Source organism: Tenebrio molitor, chromosome 2 (genome assembly GCF_963966145.1).
Source record: "Tenebrio molitor chromosome 2, icTenMoli1.1, whole genome shotgun sequence".
NCBI classification, from domain to species: Eukaryota; Metazoa; Arthropoda; class Insecta; order Coleoptera; family Tenebrionidae; genus Tenebrio; species Tenebrio molitor.
In genome coordinates, this window is record NC_091047.1 from 716391 (window position 1) to 728136 (window position 11746).

General features: G+C 35.9%; 1 long non-coding RNA gene across 1 annotated transcript; it reads left to right on the plus strand.

Annotated features, from left to right (window-relative positions):
• The first annotated feature begins 457 nt into the window (after nucleotides 1-457).
• On the plus strand, nucleotides 458-8713 carry LOC138123774 (uncharacterized). The gene is made up of 4 exons (XR_011156905.1): nucleotides 458-2207; nucleotides 4249-4332; nucleotides 4387-4705; nucleotides 4757-8713. It is a non-coding gene; the product is annotated as an uncharacterized lncRNA (long non-coding RNA).
• Nucleotides 8714-11746: the final 3033 nt, after the last annotated feature.

Sequence of the window (11746 nt, forward strand, 5' to 3'; positions counted from 1 at the left end):
TTATCAGGATTTATCAGGCAACAAATTCGCGACCGTATTTTTGGCAATTTCACGTATTTCAGCGGGCGTACATGAAACATTATCTTCCATATTCGTGTTTTGTGACAGAATTTGGATAAAACAAAAGGCGACTTTGAAGACTTGATTAAATTTTCACGTTTAAAATTAAGACATTACCAACCGCCACAAAAATCCCTAAATCGAGGAAAGTAAACATTTTTGTTTAAAAACGGCTTAAAAAGGACAAATTACAAAAAATAGTATAAAAAACTCGTTCCATAAGACCTTGAAGCACTCATTCTTTAAAATAACTCGTGGCTACGCCACTCGTTTTTTAATCTTGAATTCGTGCTTCAAGACTGGTCTTATGAAACTTGTATTTTAATATACTATTTTAAGACTTGGGTGATTGCATTAATGGGATTTTATTCTTCACCGTCTAAAATATCTGCATTTTAAATTTCACAAAAATCCGCTGGAAAATAACTGAGTTATTAGGCTTGAAAGTTTTAGTTGAGACACTCTGTATATATGTACTCGAACACCTGGTGCTAGCATCGAGAACAGAAAAGGCATCGACGACAGCGTCACATATCGACGCGACGCGCCAATCCTCCGTAACATTTTTACGTCGCCCATTTCATAAAGGAAATCGTTTCATTTAGTGTAACTGTGCCAGCCACGGGGCGGCTAGAAGAATACGTTTTAGCCCCACGTTGGGTCACACAAAATTTTGGTGTCCAGAACATGGGGCTAGACCATTTTTCGTTTTTCAATTTTAGGAGCACTAGGGTTGATTCGAAATATAGCAATTTTTTCATTTTTTCATTGTGTGAGAGAATCAGGAATTTAGCGGTGAAAATTAACGTGTTCGAAGCCGGTCTTATCTTGTTTCTTCGGCGATAAGTTTTTTTGAAACGACTTTATCGCGCTGCGAGTCAGTTTTTCGGTGTTTGTTTGAGGTTTTTCTTTGTTGCACCTGTTGACCGTGAATTTTTCGACTCTACAATGTTCATGTCGAAACGATGCACGACAAGGTTGCGGAAACGCAACGATTGTAACGAACTTCGCGTTTGTGTTTTTTTGTTTTTCTTTTTTGGAATGACCGCGATCAAAATGAAACCGTGGAATTTGCTCAGGAGAATTTTTTTTTTACCAAGTATTTGTGACATTAACCCGGACTTGACTTCCATCATACCACAGTGCTTAAGCACTCGCTGACGTTGAAATTCATTTTTCTACCGTTTGATACGGGTAGATATCGAAAAGCCAATTTAGGTGGAACCGTAACTTTTCCATAGAACAGATTTTGACGCAAGTAGGGAGACGTCATCTCCATTTGTTTAAAAAGAAAAAGGCAACAGAGTCACCTTTTCCTTTTTTCTTTTTGAGGAGGGGGGTAGTTTTAGCCCCACGTTGGGTCACAAGTGAAAGAAAGTGAGAGAGAGTGATTCTCCCATTATACTTTTATATAAAAAAGCGTCGTGCATCCAGTCACCGACACACACGCATTTTTTTTTTAATATAATTTTAATGAAAAATTAAATCACCTCTTAATAACAAACAGAACATCGTTTTTTCATAAACCCATTCATTTGTGGCGCCACTGGTTTTGCCACGCCACTGGAATATTTTGTCCGCGCAGATTTCCCCCACGAAATGTCAGGTATATCTCCCGCCGTCCTTACTCTACCAGTTCTTGATGTTAAGGTGTAAGTGTCGGTTTTGTTGGCGGGAGCGTTTCTGTGTTTGCGATGAGTGGCATCAGGAAGTGCCGGCATATGGACGACCCCAACTTCCGCGATCGGCTTTTGAGAGCAATCTCAAAAGCCGATGACATCCGCGAGGTTTATGTCAAGAACAACAAGATTGGGGTCATGTCCATCCGGCGCCTCCTCTACGTGAGGTGGCGCAGGGGAAAGGCCGAAGAAAAGGTGGAGGACTATTTAATAAAACATTTGAAGTCCTCCACCAAAAGACAATCTTATGTCGAAAAGACCGAGGCCTTTCGCCTGCAGGGCGAGGCCACCCACGAGGTGCCACTCCATGTGCCACTTGAGTCAAGTGCTGAGACGCTTGATGCGTCCAGCACATCATCAGACACGACACAAGTGGTACATCGCGAACCAGAAACCTCCCGTAACGTAACGTAAAAGGAAGGGCGACGAGCTTTTAATGCTCGAGGCAAAACGCTTATTGGGTGCAAGGTAAGGGAGCACAGTAAAATAAACGCAATATTTCTAATTCTTTCTAGTATAATGCTTGAACTTATTTCGTTAATTAATAAAGCGAACAAGGCGCCGTCTTTGTACAGTTGTGATTTTTCAAGTTGGAGGCTAGTTGTTTTCTTGCAAAAATATTGTTTTTTGGCATCATTTTTTTTTTGTTTTTACTAAATAACAATTCGCTTGAGATGAGTGTTCGTATTTTTCTAATAATCATAGCATATTACCTGTAATTCTTTACATATGAAAATGTCGGTGTCGATAACCAATAAATGTTTGAATTTTTTTTTGTCAAAGATGGTCATGGGGCAGAGTGAAACGGGGCACAGTGAAACATGTCTTAAATGATGAATATGACATCAGTTACTTGGGAAATGTATAAAATCTGAAGGATTTAGCTTTCCATTGGAACCAGATATGGTAGGTAAATGTTGCAAAAAAGTCGCAAAGTCGTAAAGCCACTGGAGAGAAAAATATATAATTTTCCACAAAATATTTTGAGAATACATAGGTATTTAATTTGGATTAATTTTTGTTTTACCTGTTAACAAAGATGATTTTACATAACGTTAAAATGCTGTCTGGTTTAACTGTACCCCTACCCCTGTTATTGTACCCCAGACCTGGGGCACAGTGCAACAAAAATTTGATGTCAGAAAAGTGCAAATAACTTTTATTTATAAGAATGCGTCGGCGACATAAATGTCTTCTGGACTTGTGATAAAACATGCAACAAAAAATGGTTGTGAGATAGGAGGTTTTAAAAAACCTTTTTTTCTCGACGTACGTTCTTGTATGAGTTCCATGCGTACATCCCGTTAACTGCAAATGTAAATATTTATTCCGAAATTGATTCTGCAAAAAAAAATTGTTTAAATCCTCTTGTTTTTAAGTTACAACGATTTTAATTTAACCAATCATCGTAGACAAATATGAATTCAATCCAGCGTTTCCTAGGAAACAACAGCTCACGGTAGATTTATCTATAATCTATCTGTTGTGATTGGCTAACTTAAAATTGCTGTAGTTTAAAAAATTCTAGTGAAATCTTTCTCAGCAGAAAAAGCGGGGCACGTGGTTAACGGGATGTACGCCAGTTCTGGGACAGCCTGTATATGAAAAATCTTAAAAACCATAAATTTTGAGTTACGAGGTTTTGCGGTGTCGCCTATTGTGCCTTAACTTTGATATTGTGATTTATTAAAGAAAAGACTAATCTTTGATCTCGTAATAAGAGTTTATTAAAAGAATGAATATTTTGTTTATTATAGCCCGAAAACGCTTTTTTGGCTTCCCGGACTGTTTGTCACAATGTAAACAATTTTTTTGCAAAATGGAAACCGCGTACAGTTTAAAGGAGGTCATGTGAAGAGGTGTCGAAAATTTACGTTTTGATAATATCCGGGAGAGGTCCGGTTTTAAGGGACATTTTATAAAATTTTTGCCTCAACAAATCTCGTCGACAGTAGGTACACACTTATGATGAGACATGAAAGTTTTTAGGTGGAATTATTATTTTCGGAATATCTGATACGGAGTTCATTGGTTTTTGGCCCGTTGTTTTATTAAACTTTTTAATTCTCCACTGCTCACCTTGATCACGATAAACAGAGGTCGATTTATCATGAATAAGCATTTACGATGAATTTTCAATGTGCTCCCTTAATTAGGGACATGAGTTAACTTGATCATATCAATATTACTGGATTTCAAATTTTGATAATCATCATATCACATAATCTTCATTTTCAGATTCATCAATATTTCGCATCTCAACTTGTAAATATCATACTATTTAATTTTCATTAATTCCAAAGAATTTTTCCTTAACACGAAGTGTTGGAACAATACGGTAAATCAAGATAATTTTTCTAGAACGGAACGGTTTCGGCCGGAAAAGATTAAATTTTTTGAAAAAACATGAGTTTCTACATCTCATGCAAAATCTTTGACCAAATTGGTCGCAAACTTTCTACCGTGTGAAATTTACTAGAACTCGTTTGATTAATGTTTTCGTCACCAGTTGGCCAGATCCATCCGAGCAGCATCAGGAAACCGACACTTTTCGAATGACCCGGCAAATCCGTCGCCAGCGATTACGCAACCGGTAAATGCCTTACAGTTATCCCCTCTCCCGATCACTCAACCAATCAAATTGCAGTGGTTCCAGGACTTCCAGGAGAGATTGAGGGCTAACACAACTCATTGTCAATGGCGCTGCCGTACTTCGCAGACACCAAAGACCTGCGATTGTCGGGGTCGGTGGCGATGCTTTCCACGAACGCACCAAACTTGTCAAGTCTGTAATTAACGGTTATTTTGAACAGTGGGAAGCAAAAGTCGAACGGGGCCAAGAAAATTTCGCCAAAATCTCAAAAATGATCACGATGGAAATGGAGAGATTCGAAAAGTGTCGGATTCACGACTTCAAGATGATGTTTATCAAATATCTGGAGAGTCATCTAAACCATCAAGCGCTGGTTTGTTGTTCAATAAAAAAACAAAACATGAGGATAACGGTGGTGTTTCAGCTCGTGAAGCCTTCTTGCCCCAAGCTAAAGCGATTGCCTGACTAGAAGACATCTACAAAGAATAGCAGAACCGACATTCCTATTGGAGATTCCCAGAACTTTAATGGTACCTACCTCTTGTAATATAAAATTTTTTGCCGCTTGTATCGCACCAGGAATCTCCGAATCTCGTCCCTATTTTTATTTTTGTCATTTATTATTATACATAATCAATTTTTTCTTCTAGTTTACGTATGTATCTGTTTATGTTATCTTGTGGCTTTTTCTGTGTAATTTTACGATGCAACGTTTCTGTAGAGTCTTTGTTAAGTGTATATAAACCCAGTGGCGGCTCGTGCCTTCATTAGCAAGGTAGGCGACAAAATATTATAAAATCTAGGTATAAACTAAGTACTTATAATCTATTGGTGATAAATAGAGAACGGAATAAGATGTATTTTCTTTCGTTGCTTTTTTGACTTATTTTTCCGGCAAGGTAAATTTCCACACCACCCTAAGTTTGAGGTATTACCGCGGCGCGTTATCATTTTTTTTAGTGAGTGATTCGCCAATAGCCCTATTCTCACTTAATAACTAAAATAAATTCTTGAAAACTTAAAATTATTTAAAAATTCTATTAAACAAAATACTTATACGAATAAAAAACAGTAAATAAAATAATAAAAAATAAAATAATAACAAATCTCCTGTTTAAAGATGTCAGTCGACAGATTATTTTTTATATATTAAGTTAATGCGCCAGTCTTTACTTGTAGAGAAAATTTGAATTATGTCATCATAAAAAGTTTCATTTTTGTAAAGCTCGCAGAGTAGTTCTTTTTCAATTGAAAGTAAAGAAAGTGAAGTGAGTCTATTTTGCGTCATGGAATTTCTGCTGTAACTTTTTATTCTCTTTAGGCAAGAAAAATTTCGCTCAACACTAGCTGTAGTAGCTGGAATCGTAGCGATCAAAACAAATAACTTATAGGCTTCAGAAAATATTTCGATTAGTTCATTTTGAGTAAATGATTGCAATATCTCTACAACCTTTAAATTTTCAAATTGTGTATCGTTATAAATTACACTTAACTCGTTAATTAATTTCTGTTTGTCAAATATAGAGGAGTACTGTGTAAACAAAATATTTATTAAATGATGAGGAAAATTATTTGCAAAACTTTGAAATTTCGAACTATCAGCCAGAGCAAAATATTTTAAGTCTGCCAAGTCTTTGAAACGAACTTCTATTTGCACTATAATATTATCAAGAATTTCAAAATATAGCGCTTTACATACAGTGGTCTGGTCCATATTGTTATTGGATACTTTCATTCTCTTAGGTGGGTTCTGTTCTATAACTGATGATAATTTGGACTGTGCTTTTTGATAAAAAACAATAAAATTTTCCTCATTTTTAATTCTCATTAAAGCATTTTCGATTTCTTGTTGGCAATAATTTATATCTAAGCATTTACGTTGTAAAATAGAAAAAAGCACATCAGTAATGTTGAAAATTTCATTATAGACACCGGTAAGAAAAGCAAATTCAAAATTTTGAAAATGTTTTAAATAGCCTCGGGCACCATTTATTGATTCTGCTCCAGAACTTTGATCATCAAATATTCGTGAAAATACGCTTATTAAATTATTCCACTCTGAATCAACGATATGTATTATTTTTGACCTTGAAGCCCACCGAGTTTCACAACTTTTCGGAATTCTCTTGCCAATAACTGAATCCAAAACAAATGTTCGTTTAGCAGACTGGTTGAAGAAGGCAGGAATAGATGTTAAGGTGGCGAAAAATATACGACAATTTCGAATGCATTTTGAACCGTTCTGCAATACTAAATTCAAACGATGAGCACAGCAATGAGTAAAAAGTGCTTTCGGAGCATCACCTTTAATTTTCATTTGTAACCCGTTCAAAGATCCAGCCATAACACTTGCCCCATCGTAACACTGGGCCACCAATTTGCTCTTAAATTCATATGGCGCCAAAACATTTGTAATAAGAGTATATAGAGCATCGGCAGTTCTGTCTTCACTGACATTAAAAAATCCTAAAAACCTCTCCTTTATTTGACTTAGTTTGTTCACAAACCGTATGGACAGCGCGCATTGAGATTTTTCGAGAATATCCGTTGTATCATCCGCTTGAATAGCAAAAAACATAGCAGATGTTATTTCCTCGCGTATTTTAATTCTAACAAAATCAGCAACACATTCTATCAAATCGTTCTGAATAGTCTTTGATAACCCAGTGAAAACACCCCCAATTTTTTTAATGTGTGCTTGAATTTCAGAGTCACGTTTAATTAGAAGATTGAATATTTCTTTAAAATTGCCAGTGTTGAACGAATTATTGGATTCATCTCGACCGCGAAATGCAAGTTCTTGCTTTGCCAAAGTAACGGTTACGTCAATCAAATATGTCAACAAAATTCGATTTTTCCTTACCTCTTCATTATATAATTTAATAGATAATAGATAATGTCAAAAGTAAACATGGCCAACAAAATAACTTATTTTTAAAAATGCTGGCACATAACCACTTATGGCTTGTATACCACGTATATTTAAATGACCGCGAAAATGATTGACCATGTTTTTTATCACTAGATAAAATTGAAATGTTTGGCACGGGACGGCCCAATGAAACAATTTCAAAACGTTCCTCATTCCGGCGCTGCGAAAAAGGTTTTTCCATAAGGCTGCAGACAATATCGTGTGGTACATCCATCTCTAATAAAACTTTAACTTATCCAAGGATAGAAAAAAATACCTATTACCCTCCTGCCTCCTGAATTCCTGCCTTGCACCCACTCACTTAACTACACAACGAAGTCAAAACAATGGGCATTTCCTTAGCGACACTGGACTGAACACCAATCCCCCTACCTCACGCCCCGCGAATACGGAAAAAATCATTCGTCGATCCGATAAATCCTAAAGGCAGCCGAAGCTCGTGCCTGCTTGAGTCGAATAATATGCGAAATTTAACGCAGAAGCGAGACATTTTTCTATATGGATAGGGTAGAGCGAGCGAGATAATGCGCTATGGTTGACTCGTTTTTCAGGCGTAAATTAAATGTCGCCTGGGTTCTCGTTCTGGATTGTGGAATTATAATTATGGTAGGTGTAGATTTTTTTATTCCGACGCATATCTTTCCTATGCTTAATAGAGTAAAAAGACTTGAATAAATATATATTGATATATTTTTTAAATATGTATATGTAATTACCCATAAAAAAAATTAATTTGATTCGGACGGCGGGTAGGCGGCGCCTACCTTGCCTACCCTGGCGAGCCGCCACTGTATAAACCTCTTGTAATATAAAATTTTTAGCCACTTGTATCACACCAGGAATCTCTGAATCTCGTCCCTATTTTTATTTTTGTCATTTATTATTATACATAATCAATTTTTTCTTCTAGTTTACGTATGTATGTGTTTATGTTATTTTGTGGCTTTTCTGTGTAATTTTACGATGCAACGTTTCTGTAGAGTCTTTGTTATATATAAACCTCTTGTAATATAAAATTTTTAGCCACTTGTAACACACCAGGAATCTCTGAATCTCGTCCCTATTTTTATTTTTGTCATTTATTATTATACATAAACATAATCAATTTTTTCTTCTAGTTTACGTATGTATGTATTTATGTTATTTTGTGGCTTTTTCTGTGTAATTTTACGATGCAACGTTTCTGTAGAGTCTTTGTTATCTATAAACCGCCTAATAAGGAAGTTATATTTTGTTATATGCTTTATATAAGAGATAAGTACCTTTATATTGTGATAAGATGCTTTCGAGACTTGATTCTTGTTGTTGTTCAAGTGTAGTTCGAGTGTAAGGTTACGTAAAATTATGTTCCCCACCGACAACATTATGTAAAGTGATGCATGGTATTAATGAATATTGTATTGCTTCCATTAAGTATAAAAAATTTAATAAAAATGTACATTGCGTTACGACTCGCTTCTAAGATCTTGATTCTAAGGTACAATGGGCCATATCACGACATCCTTATTAAATTTAGTCATGACTCTAATTACGATGGTGACGCTTTCATCTCTTTCTAGCACGTTATAATTGCATAAATCTATATCGTTTTATGTTTATTTTAATCACGATTTTAGTTATCGGCAACTTTAATAAGAGTGTCGTGATACGGCCCTAGCATACCACCATTCCGCTCCACAATTTTTCGCCTCGAAATTAAAAGAGGACATTATCGATAAATCCCGTGAGTGTGACAAAGATAGAAGTATACACAATTTTAAGGGAATTTTGTATAGTGTCAAACAGAATGATTAATTTAACATTGCTCGAAATTAAAAGAGAGGGAGATATATCTGCACCGTTGGCGATACCTTTGTGATATACGGGGTGATCAAGAAGGACTTAGTACCTTATCAGAGAACATGGCCAACTTCGTCTAGCTTCCGCTGCGCTCCATACGGCCGTCCCAATAATGGTATAAAGTTGATTCCGCTAACCTAAAAAAATCGTTTGGTAACTAGAATTCGACAGTAATGATGGCTTCTGCTGGTAATAAATCGCTACTACTACACATGGATTCTATAGCTGCAGCCACAGTGTAGCTTAAGGTTTTGGCAGCTACGCTAACTTTCATATTAAGTGGATTGAAACCGCCTAATTTAAAATATATCTCCCGTAAGCCGCGCATCATCTGAAATGCTCTGGTTTTATCAATGTCGAAACACTGCTTAATATGTTCAAATTTGGCAAGTTTGTGGTCGCAAATACTTGCAACTAACTCCTCAATTAACATCGCAATAATTTCTTTTAATTTTATGGATGGAATAGAGTTCTCCCTAAAATAATATGCAATTGTTTGCTTAAATTTAAAATGTAAGCCCTGAATCAAAAAAACTAAGGCATGTTTCGCCAATTTATTAGAACTATTTTGTGGTTCCAAATCAACACATTTTTCGTCATTTACTGCACAATACTGCAACCCTTTGGATAACTGAATTTTGTTAAAATACTAATGAAACGTACTTATCAACGTCCTTCATTTTTAAAACTTTTCTTTTTTAAACGTGATAGCAATTCATTGTTTATTCCCGTCTGCAATGGTAAAAGAATTTAAACAGTCTGCTAATGTATTTTTGGACGGGAAAGGCATGAAGTTCTTCAAAAAACGATATGCTTTAGGGCCACGTTTATATAAAGCTAACGCAAACACTTTACTTGGCGTAAGTAGTCCAAGAGTACCGTTCTTTGGAAGAATTTGAAATTTGCGCACTTAAAAGATCACGAGCTACAGGATCCCAACCTTTACCAAGCTATGTAACACTTCTTCCTTAGAACGATTAAAGTTAGGCTTAATTTCTGTTCTTTGTTTACTAATATATCTCTGCAATTTACTTATTTTAAGGGCATTCTTTTTATGTATAAAATATAGTTTCTTTTTTCTAGGAGTTAAATTCTTAACGCGTGTGACACCAATGGAGGCCAGAATACTATTAGATGTATTTTTCGACAGTCTTTGACTTTTAGGTGGAGGTGTAACATCGTTATCAAACAATGGGTTTCTTTTAACAATAGCCTTCTTTGTCAAATTCTCGTTATCTAAGGTTAGATCCTCAATACATTTACTGTTTTAACTATTATATTCTCTCTGGTGCAAACTATGCATGTTCGAGGTTGTTTATACATCAAAATATCATCAAAACGTCAAAATCGCAAAAATAGTGTATTAATGACGTCCATTAATACTCTGTATATTTTAGACAAAATAATTCATTAATATTGAAATTAGCGGTCAACGGAAAAAAATAATTATTTTCAATCTTTTTTTATACCGGGTGTATTATGAACAATCTTTGGTGCTATAACTTCCTTATTTTTTATCCGATTTTAATAAACGCTGTGACTAGCCTCCCGGCTCCGGTATTCATATGAATCCCGGTTTTGTTACGACATCATGCAAGTGACGTCATCGGCTGGGAACGTAATATTTGCATCCAGACGGGATGGGCAATACTCGCCTATATACGGATCTCGGCCCAGTGAGGTTCAAATATGCAAGGTAGAGGTGATAAGATTAACAACAGTTGCAGTAGTAGTAGAGGGTGTCCCATCTAAGAATTTCGAGCCTAATGTCTCGGTTATTTGCCAATTGATTTTTAGGAAATTTAAAATTTAGATATGTCAGACGGTAAAGATTCAATTAGTGATAATAAAATTTAAAAAATGTAATTTTAACTCATGTTTCTTTATTGAAAATTAAGCGGATTATTATTAAATTGTGTCTACACAAACAATTAACTATACTCCATTCTTTATCTTGGTGAGTGGTCGATGCGATCAAGCAAGCCATGGGTAGCTTTGTAAGTTTTACTTTTTCCACCAAATTTGTGTGTCGTGTAAATCAAATATTAACTGTCATCGCTGTCATTCGAATTCAGAATCTTCGTCAAGCATTCATCTCCAAATCTCACAATCTTATGTCGCAAAATGTAAATATACTCGTATAAGCCGTACACATCGATTCTTAAACTTAACCGTTCCCGATATGAAAATTATCGGCGTCCGTCGTCGGTCAATCCGACCGTCGAGCGTCGACCGAACATTATTCCCGTCCCGTGCCGGGCAATGTTGCAAAGAAGTTTGGGTGTGAGAAATTAACCGGATTCTTACACCATAAACCGGATCAAATTTGACCGGAAAGTGTGTGGCCGGTCTAGAACATTTTGAAATTCCCAAGCAAGTTATTAAAATTTTTGAAAACGATGCGATATGAAGATGACACGTTTGAGGTTATGTGTCGGTGGTCTCGGTCCATATGAATCATGAGCAATTTAACCAGGAAAATAATAAATAGAAAGACTTTGCAGCGTCTCTGTAAGTACATTATTGTAATATTTGAATATTTTGCAACAACTACCAACGCACTTTTCCATTGGAACTTTCAAAAACCCCTAAATTCAACTTGACGGCTGAAAATTTCCCAAAGACCACTCACCAAGATAAAGA